At 40.3% G+C, this 10910-nt stretch overlaps 1 pseudogene; it reads left to right on the top strand.

The window, feature by feature from the left end:
- Positions 1–8249: 8249 nt before the first annotated feature.
- Positions 8250–9507, top strand: LOC123838589 (ADP-ribosylation factor-like protein 1; annotated as a pseudogene).
- Positions 9508–10910: the final 1403 nt, after the last annotated feature.

Here is a 10910-nt window from a genome sequence, read left to right as displayed (position 1 = left end):
CTTTGCTAGGCAATATGGTATTAATGAAAAATATGGAAAAGAATTAGGAAATAATTATTGTTTACATGAAAGCTATTCAACTACTTATGCAAGAAAATCTCTCACTTCAATATGACCTCATTCTCCAAATACAAAGGGAATGGATACACTCAAATGTCTGCTGACTATATAGGTATAATTATAGAGTATCACTCTCATAGTTAATCAGAGTATCTCAGGAATTGTAAAAATGGGAAATCTAGGTAAAAAAAACTTTCCTGCATCACAATCAATTCATTTGCCTAATTATATTTAATCGATTGAAGTACATTTTTGAAAAAAAAAATTATGAAAACACTTTATTCTGTGCACAAACCCATCTAAGTCTGCAATAGGATGTTCTGAGCAGGAGCTCTGGGTAAGAGATACTCTGCCTTGTTACACAGACGCACACGCACGTGTCTGTGATTCTTTCCGTACACCGTCCCACCCATGGCCGTGATAGTGGGTGTTCTGATCATGATGGGGAGGGTGGAGGGCAAGGGCGCTGAGCCAGGTCAGAGTCATGGCCAGGAGGCAACGATAGGTTGTGTTTCTAGGAATTGAACTGTGACAACATTTACGGGGGGGGGGGGTGTTTAAAATGAGGAAAGGGTCACATTACCTGTGAGCTTTTTTTTTTAACATAAAAAATGACTCTCAATACCTGGAATAAGGAAGTAAGGGGTCACAGGTGACCTGAAAGTGGAGAATCGGGGAGAGAAATGGAATGGAACAGAGAGGTTGAAATTATGTCACAGGGTATATACATTCGTTCTTACAAGTGTAAAGATGCTATGATTTCTGTGCCATATTTAACCCTCACATCCTTGAAGACCATACATGAGTCAAAATAATGGACTGTGTGTGTCTTCCTTATTTTTTCTTGCCTTCCATTAATTTTACTAAATCATCTTTGCTGATAAAGAATTCATGGTGACCTCAATTTTCAATCATTTGAATGTATCTTCAAGCAGTTATGTGAGGTAGGTCATATGAGATGATTTCGTTTGAGAAATACAAATTTGAATTAAATACAGCGATGATGACAGTAACATGCATTGAAAGCTGAACATCCTCCAGACTGTTCTAAGTACGTCACTTATGGGAATTAATTTAACTGATGAGACAGAACAAGCAACGCAGAACATACAATTTTTATTGTTGGCAAAGTAATTCATTTTTAAAATTTGGAATTACTAAATGTAATAAGGTGAAAACAAAACATTTGTGGGTCCCCTGGAGCAGGGTGACACAAAAGGGTGAGATATCTGTAATGTTTAAATCTGACCAGGGACTAATATCTAGAATATATAAGGAACGTGTGCATATCGACAACTACAAAATACTCCAATAGAAAAATGGGCAAAATACAGAAGGGGCAGTTTACAGAAGAGGAAACTCTTTGAGCTACTAAACACATGGAGAGATGTTCAAACATTATAAATAAGAGAAAGGCAAATAAAACAATGAAACATCACTTTGTGCCCATTAGCCAAGAATTCATCAGGGAGCTGCATAACGCCCACTGTGGGCAATAGTGTGAGGTTAGGTGCCCCTCTGCCCTGCTGGGGGGCGAGCAGACTGGGGCAGCCATCCAGCCTACTCAGTGCAACTGAGCATGTGGATGCCCTAGGGCCCAGCCATTCCCCTCCTTGAGTCGCCCCTGGAAATCCTCATTCAGGCCCTTAAGGGACACATCTAAGGGTATTGGTGGCAGGTTGTAGGGGCATCTGATGTCCTTCATGGAGAGCAGATGGTAAAATGCAAGTGTAAACACTCATTGTTTACCGCAGTTAGAAGCAACAGATTCAGTTTTCATGTAGGAGCATGGATAAATCTTAAAAACATAACACTGAATGAAAAAAGTAAGAAACAGAATGAGATATGTAACATAATTCTATTTATACAAATTAAAATAGATCTTAAAACTACCAAATTCTTAGAAGAAAACACAAGGGGGGAAAATATAAGGGAATGACTTCATGACATCAGCTTTAGAAATAATTTCTTGGATATGACATCAAAAGCACATGCAATGAAATAAAAAAGTAAATAAATCGGACTTCACCCAAATTAAGAACTTTTGTTCATAAAGACAGAGAATAGAATGGTGGTTGCCAGGGTTTGGAGGGAGATAGTGTTTAATGGGGACAGTTTCAGTTTGAGATGATGAAAAGTTTCTGGAAGTGAATGGGGGTCACAATCACACGACAGTGTGATTACACTTACTACCGTTTAACCATACACTTAAAAGTGGTTAGAATGGTAAATTTTATGTTACGTATATTCAACCACATTTACAAAAATAAAACAAATTTAAAAAGACAAAAAAAAGAAAAAATACGGGATTCTGATAGTTTTAGAGTAGGAGTGCAATCCTTTTTTTAAAAAGGAGAAGGGAGCTGATATGAGGAATTCTTAATCGCAGGAAACAAACTGAGGGTTGCTGGAGTGGGGGGTGGGGTGGGAGGGATGGGGTGACTGGGTGATAGACACTGGGGAGGGTATGTGCTCTGGTAAGCGCTGTGAATTGTGCAAGACTGTTGAATCTCAGATCTGTACCTCTGAAACAAATAATGCAATATATGTTAAGAAAAAAAGAAGAAGAAGAAGAAGAAGAAGAAGAAGGTAGCAGGAGGGGAAGAATGAAGGGGGGGAAATCGGAGGGGTAGACGAACCATGAGAGACGATGGACTCTGAAAAACAAACAGGGTTCTAGAGGGAAGGGGGGTGGGAGGATGGGTTAGCCTGGTGGTGGGTATTGAGGAGGGCGCGTTCTGCATGGAGCACTGGGTGTTGTGCACAAACAATGAATCATGGAACACTTCATCTAAAACTAATGATGTAATGTATGGGGATTAACATAAGAATAAAAAAAGAGGAGAAGGGAGGTTATGCTTATGTTTTTATTTACGTGAGACAAAGCAACATGTAATAATTCAGTGGTCAATATTACCCAAATTTTAAAATTTATTAATTTGTTAAAAAATTCTTTGAGAGAAAGCTATCTGCACAAAACAACAAATAGACGTTTCAAGATATTTATAAAACACACTAGCCTCTGCTAAGGGCAGGGGAACAGGTTGGCTATGGGATAAAAGGGAATAAATAAGTAAATGGAACAGGAAAAGGAAAATACTTGTGATCTCTCAGCTCAATTCTGTTTAATAAACATTTACTAAGGCTTTACTTTTTCCAGACGTTGTGTTTGTATTTGCACTTTCTGATGGTATCTGAGCCTAAATATGATTTATGTACATGAGATAATAAGACTCTTTATTAATTTTTGTTAGAGAATTGCATGTGCCCCAAAACAGAAAATGAAAAATTTATTACTGGAGAAAAGTGTCTTCTAAGATACTTTATCTTGCTTACATGGTATGATAAACTGGCATATAATCAACAACATGCTATCTTCAATGTAGCTTTTGTCTTAAATGATGCCATTAAACCATTAAAAGCCAAGAAATATAATTAAAAATAAGCCATAACATAAAATAATGTGATAGACTTGGAGAAGATTAAATGTTATTTAAATTATTTGTATATTAGTCTTTTATGAAAAATAGGAGCTTCGAGGTATATTTAGGTATTTCTAAGTCTCAAGTTACTACAAACTCAACATGTCCTAATAAAACTAATCCTTAGTAATCCCCAGTCATTCACTAATTCAACAAATATTTATGAAACTCCTATCCTGTGCCAGATCCTGTGCCTCAATAACCATTTTACACCATTACTTTCAAATTTATATCGCCACCCCATGCTTCTCTGAATTCCAAACCCGCAGAACAGGCTTTATATTTCTGCTTGAGTATCTCAAGAGTACTTCAAACCCAGAACATCCAAATGCCTGTGATTCAGCCCCATAACTGTTGTTATTCTTCCACTTTCTTCCTCTCAGAGAATGGCTCCGCTTAATTGGCAGAGGCCAGACACTAAGTGATCATCCTTGACGTCTCTCTCTCTGTCCCTTGTCTTATCCAGTGATTTCACCAAGTCCTGTTGACTTTAACATTTAAATATTTCTCAGATCCATTCACTTTCCTTCATCTTTGGTCACCATCAGTCAGTACTATCTCATTTCTTGACAGGACACCTGGCCTCAAACTTGTATGCCCAGCCCTCCTCCTCACTCTACACCAAAGCCAAATCTGGTCATGTCATTTCCTATCCTCCTCTGCTCTTAAAAAGCTGTGTCTCTTTAGTTGAAGAATAAAATGTCCAAGGTAGCCAGTGATGTGTTGATGATATTGCCCCTTCCTGTCTCTATCCTCATCTCATCCCATCCTCTCCCTCATTCTCTTTGCCTTTCCACACTGGCCTTTAAGTCCCTCGAGTGTGCCATGTTCCCTCTACCACAGGATCTTTGCACATGCTATTCTCAGAATTGGAATGTTTTAGTTTCCCTCTTTCTTCCCTTATCTCTCCTCTTTGCATAGTTCATCCATTCACTCATAAATATTTATTGAGGACCTACTATATGCCAGGTGCTGATTCAGGGTGCTGGAGACTCAGTGCCCTCTTAAAGATTTCATTTTCATGAGTTGAATTTGGACTCAAGTAGACTAATTTTGACTTCGCTCAATGTTCCTTCCTCAGAGAAGTCTGATCAAAGTAGATCAGATCTCCCTGTTACAAGTTCTCAAAACCCTATGTACTCCTTCCTAGTACTTACTGCAGCTTGTAATTATACATTTATTTAAGGGTTTATCTGAATAATGTCTGACTCACCCACTAGTCTGTAAGATTTCCTTAGGGTTGGGATATGCCTGTTTTTTTCATCACAGTATGCTCGGGGCCTTATCACAGTGCTGGGTGCACAGAAAATCTTTGATCTAGTAAATATTTATTGATTTAATAAAATGTGGTAGAAAATGATCACCACCCTAAGGTTAGTCCAGTGAGAAGGCAGATGAATGAACAAATAATACAGCAGAGGAATAATGCTAACTCAGAAGTATATACAAAAGCTGAAGGGACACATATGGTCCCTCATTTTATTGTTTGTTTTCTAAATTGGGAAGACAAGCACATTTATATGCTGACAGCTAATAGCCAATGGAGAGAGGAAAAAGATACAGGAGGGAAAGGGCCTGATGAAGGGGCAACTTCCCTGGAGAGCGGGGGGAATGGGTCCAGAGCTCCATGGAGGGACAGACATGGATCTTGGCAATGGTTGGAGCTCTGTCTGATGGTTTCAGTTTCTTTGTGGAGTCCAAGGCTAGATCTGCTCTGGCTAGTACATGTGGCCACTAAGCCCTTTAAATATGGCCAGTCTAAGGAGATGTGCTCTCAGTGCAAAAGACATATCAAATTTTGGACTTAGTACAAAAACTAATGCAATATAGTCATTAATCATCTTCTGTCAATTATTTGTTGAAATGATAATGTAGTCAATTCTCATTATTCATAGCAGTGATGATCCGCAAAGTTGCTGTGAATGTGAACACTGAATTAGCAAATAGTGAGCCATTGGTCTGGGGAAATACAAGATTGGGTTCCTGAGAGAACTCTGGTTACATTTTCACCCGTACATCAATACATATCCTTGTTTTATGTGCCCTTGAGGATTCACACATCACTCTGTGTGTTTCTGTTTAAATATAACCTTATTTAATATAGATTATCCCATTAACACTGAACGCACAGCCGATAGCACTGTAACTCATACCTGCAGGAAGCTTATCCAACACACACATGATCTCCCTAAGGCACACCCCAGCCCTTCTCGCTCTTAGAGCATTAGACAGCACTTCAGCACGATGCTTGGGAGCCGTTTTAAACAACAAAATCACCAACAAAAAGCACAAAAGTGCAAAAAAATGTAGTATTAATGGGAACACAAAAAGGACACCTGTTTATTTATGACAGCTGAAACAGGAAGGCAGAGTACTGCCTTGTTTGACCTCAGCTGGGAATGTGGATGAACATTTTTTTCACGAATTCTATTATCATTCTAAAAACCAAATTGCCCCCTTATGCCTTTGATGCTTCAGTCAGTTCTTGCTCATTAATGCACACAACACTATTAATTTTTCCATAGCAATACTCTATATTCTCTTTGTAATGTGGTCTGGTGTCTTATTAAATTTCTGGCCAGCTGTCTCTGTTTGGCAGATGTCTTCATTAGGCTGCTGGGGACAACTCTCGAAGCTTCCCCTATGAGGTTTCAGTCAAGTCCAAAGCTACTGGTGCACATGAATGGCTTACAGTTGTTTTTTTTGTTTTGTTTTGTTTTTTTTTTTTTTCCCTGAAATGAACTTCCTTGCCTTTGTGAATCTTGAGTCTCATCAGGCAAACATGCCAACCAGGAATCAGTTTTGTTGCATGTTCTCCACGCTTCATGAACTAAATCAACGGTGGGATCCCAGCAGATGCTGGTACCTCCCAGAACAGGTCTGAGATGTCCGGCAGGGTTTTATGGTGATTGACCCTTCAGTTCTAACACCAGTGCATACACCACATGGTTTTTTCTTGCTGTTCTCTGATTTCTGCTGGGGTCCCTCTAACTATCTTGCAGCCCTCTAGCTATCTTGCAGACTTGATGCAGATGTTTTTAATCAACATTTTCCCCCCTGATTATAAAACTAATAATCTAGAAAATTTGGAAAATATAAAAAGAACAGAGAAAAATAATTAAGTAATTTTAATACTTACATCCTTGCCACACAGTGGGAACTAGTCTTAATATTTTCCTGGTGGGCATTATTAGCCCTTCATGTGGCTTCACCAGGAGCGGAGAGTGTCTGGGGTACAGGGGCAGGAGAACATGCTGGTCCCATTTAGTGTCTGCACCTGAGAGTCAAATACGAGCCCCTGCGGGGGTCCCTTCTGGAGGAACTTTTAAAGGGGAGTCCCATGTTCTGCATGTGCAGGGGGGAGCAAGAACAGAAATTCTGGCATATAAATACTAGGGACAGCATTTGTACTTGCAGGTTGCTGATGTCTTAGATGTTCCAATTATGTGTTTCTTCCTCCCATTTCTCTATTCAAATTGGGATATATTCCATGTGTACTATTTTGTATTCTGCTCTTTTTCACTTAATAGTGTAATTTCCTCATGCTATTAAATACCTTTTTTTTTTTTTAAAGGCTTAAGCTTATAAAACAAGTATAGGGAGAGAAAGGGACACCATCCCAGCCAGCAACCTCTCCAGACATAAATACTCTGCATCACCAGTATTTAGTATATGGGGAAGGTAAAATAGAAAGAGGAAAGAGCATGGATATCTGTTTATTTGAAAGTAATTTACATTCATAGTCAGTGAATCTATAGTTACTGAGTTCTGACTTTTGCTAGGGAAGCAAAAAAGTTAAGAACAGTCTTTGCCTTAAGAAACTTCAAATCTAGTTTGGGATGCAAGATTTGAACTTCATAAAAAATTAAATCATACAGAAGTTAAATAATATTTAACAGTAGCATAAACATTTCACAGAAAAGCTGGTGCTACTACCTGGTACAGATAATAGTGAGTCATAAAGTAATCATTCCTGGAAAGAACCTTTGGAATCACGTCACCCAAACTTCTCATTTGTACCATTGAGCGGGCACACCACATACTGGATTGTTGTTTATCTGTCTCTGTCTCCTCCTCTACCCATGACACCCCCCCACCCCTCAGCCCCTTGGGGATAATGCTGGGCTTGGGCCATCGCCATAAGTCAGGACTACTTCATACAGAAGAAGAACTCATTTTAAGCACTCAATAAAGTTTGTGGAAATAAAATAGAATTGACTGTCAGGTACACCTCTGTACCCCCCAGTGTTTTATAATAATATGTGATCGATGAATGAAGACAGAACAAACAGACAATGACAGGTGCTTTGGGAAAGAGGGAAGAGCATGAGCTCTCATGTTCAAAACATGATCCATCACGTATTGATTGCACTGTCTTGGGAAAATTAGTGAATGATTCTGAGTCTTTCTAGTCAATGTATGAATCCAGCTGGTATATGTTTCTAGCCTTATTATACAGCCTTATTTCTAAACCTATTTTAAAACACTACCTTATCTGAGGTCGCTGATCCTGATGCATAGTCGCCGCGGCCCGTCATCCTCGCCGGAAGTCCCATAAGGAAGCTGCTGGTGGACCTGACTTCCAAGGGAGCTGCTTTGGAGCTGGAGGCCAAGGTGAGCAGAAGTGGCAGGGCTGAGGCTCAGATAGGAGTTGCTGCCGAGGCCGGAGCCTGTCTCTGACCATCAACAAGGGCGGATAGTCGGTTCATCATGGGTGGCTTTTTCTCAAGTATTTTTTTCCAGTCTTGGTTGAAACCCAGGAAATGGGGACTTTAATTTTGGGATTGAATGGAGCAAGAAAAACTATGATTTTATACAGGTTGTAGGTTGGATGAGTAGTTACTACTATTCCTACTATTGGATTTCATGTTGGGACGGTAACACACAAGAACCTTGAATCCCAAGTGTGGGATCGAGGAGGACAGACAAGTATCAGGCCATACTGGAGATGTTATTCTTCAAACACAGATGCAGTCATTTCTGTAGTAGGCAGTCATGTCCCGAGACCAAATTGGCATTCCCAAATGGAATGAGCATATTCCCAATGGAATGGTAAGAGCATATCTTGCTTCCTTAATGAGATGGTAAGTTATCTGTGCTTTTTCTTATATTTGAGGACTGGCTGGAGCACTGTAAGGGACCCTTTGCTGGATGAGTATGGGAAGTTGTCCCCAGCTTGGCTCTCCCAGCGGTAGGTAATGGAAGGAGGAGAACCATCAGGTTCCTTGGTCAATGCCATGTTGGAGGAAGAAGAGCTGAGAAAAGCCATTCTGATGGTGTTTGCAAATGAGCAGGGCATCGAGCAGGCCATGACTCCCTCAGAGATGGCAAGTTCACCTGGGTTACCTACACCGAAGGACCAGAAATGGCAAATATTCAAAACTTCAGCAACCAAAGGCACTGGCCTCAATGAGGCAATGAAATGGTTAGTTGGAACACTAAAGAACAGACAGTAACTCGGTCACTTCTGCCCCTGAGAGGAACACCACCTCACATATCCCTTTGGAAGCAGTTAAGTGTGCTTCATGCTACTAAATATTAAAACCATGTGATTGTTGGCATACACTGAACTGACTGCAGTATGTGTAATAAATATAAAAAATAAGTATTCGGTTGGAAGGGTAACTCACCGTGATTGAACCAACTGAACGTCTGTTCTGTGTCATGTAACATCCTTCCTTGCTTTCTTGTGTTCAGGATATATTCTATTGGTATGGCATTCTTATTTAAATAGTGTCCTGTTAAAGACTCTACTCTTACTGAGGAAAAAACCCTCCTGTTTTTGAATTAGTGAGTGCAGCCTATTTGTATAAACACTAATAAATATCTTAACTCGAAAAAAGAAAATAAAACACTACCTTTTCTCTTTTGGTTTAATTTTCATGATTTCATTATTAATCCAATTTATATAATCAGTAAAGTTCTATGATATTTTGAAGACGCTTTGAACTTGGGTGACCATGAGAATAGAGGTCACAATAATGGAATAGGGATGCCAGAAGAATAAACTGATTTTGGAGGAAGGTCATGACTTGCACCTGCCGTAGTTCGCTAGGGTTGCCGTTAACAACGGACTGGCTTCCAACAAGAAAAGTGTCCTGAATGAACCCATCCCATTCTTTTTTTGTCTGTTAGTTTTCATTCCTCTCTCCCCTCTTGCAGTCCATATTATGTTAATCCATATTTGCTTGTATTTTTTTTAAGGTTTTATTTATTTATTTGTCGGAGACAGAGAGAGAGCACAAGCAGGGGGAGAGGCAGGCAGAGAAAGAAGCAGGCTCCCCCTGAGCAAGGAGCCCGATGCAGGACTCAATCCCAGGACCCTGAGATCATGACTTGAGTTGAAGGCAGACGCTTAACTGACTGAGCCACACAGGCGTCCCCATATTTGCTTGTATTTTCTAAATGTCTTGGTAAGAGCATATCTTGCTTCCTTAATGAGATGGTAAGTTATCTGTGCTTTTTCTTATATTTGAGGACTGGCTGGAGCACTGTAAGGGACCCTTTGCTGGATGAGTATGGGAAGCTGTCCCCAGCTTGGCTCTCCCAGTGGTAGGTAATGGAAGGAGGAGAACCATCAGGTTCCTTGGTCAAGCTTTGTGAGGGAGGCTTCTGCAGCTGAAGTGGGAGGTCAGCTGATGTAAGAGGTTCTACTCCCTGACCTTGGTCAATGTGAGGAAAGGCTATACCTGACAATGGGACCAAGAACAATGTGATCTAGTAGCTGCTGTAGGCAAAGGGCAGGGAGGGTCTGCTCAGTGCAATGCCCTGCCTACTTCCCCCAAGAATTCCATTTGGAGAATGAATATGACATTAAGTTTCCTAAGGAACCTTTCATTTTTAGGACGTTCTGGAAAATAAATCTAAGAGGCTATTGGACTCCCCCACCACCATTTTATACTCTTTGAACAGAACTTTCAAGAAAGAAAGGGCTTAGAATTCCCCAGTCTCCATATCTTCTCAGACCTGTGGGTTGACCTGAGCCTGAACGGACCACCATGGTGGATCCTGAGGCTGCTCTAAAGTTCTAAGGGCTGTTCAGGGACACCCAGCAGCCTAATAGGCCACACACCAACCCCTGGGCCCAGCATGAACACTGCTGGGCTCGCTGGCCCGAACCAGAATGATGCTCAATAGTTCACTCAGTACCTTAAAACTCCTTTGCAATTGCTGCCCCGTCTTCTCATTAAGAAAACCCTGAAGTCCTAGAGAGACAAAACCTGGGTGCCAAATGAAATCTAGTACATGGTTCTATCAACAGTTCACACTGCTGTACTTCTAGCCTATTATGCACCATCCTCTTAATTCCATCAGGACTTCCTTTTACCTAATAATTGCATACCACTCAGTGATAATTATCTTCATATT

Source organism: Mirounga angustirostris, unplaced genomic scaffold (assembly GCF_029215605.1).
Source record: "Mirounga angustirostris isolate CCGP_5_RB_7025 unplaced genomic scaffold, mMirAng1.0.hap1 SCAF_3, whole genome shotgun sequence".
Classification (NCBI taxonomy): Eukaryota; Metazoa; Chordata; class Mammalia; order Carnivora; family Phocidae; genus Mirounga; species Mirounga angustirostris.
The sequence above is the reverse complement of the archived record's forward strand: the minus strand, read 5'-3'. Positions and strand labels throughout refer to the sequence as shown.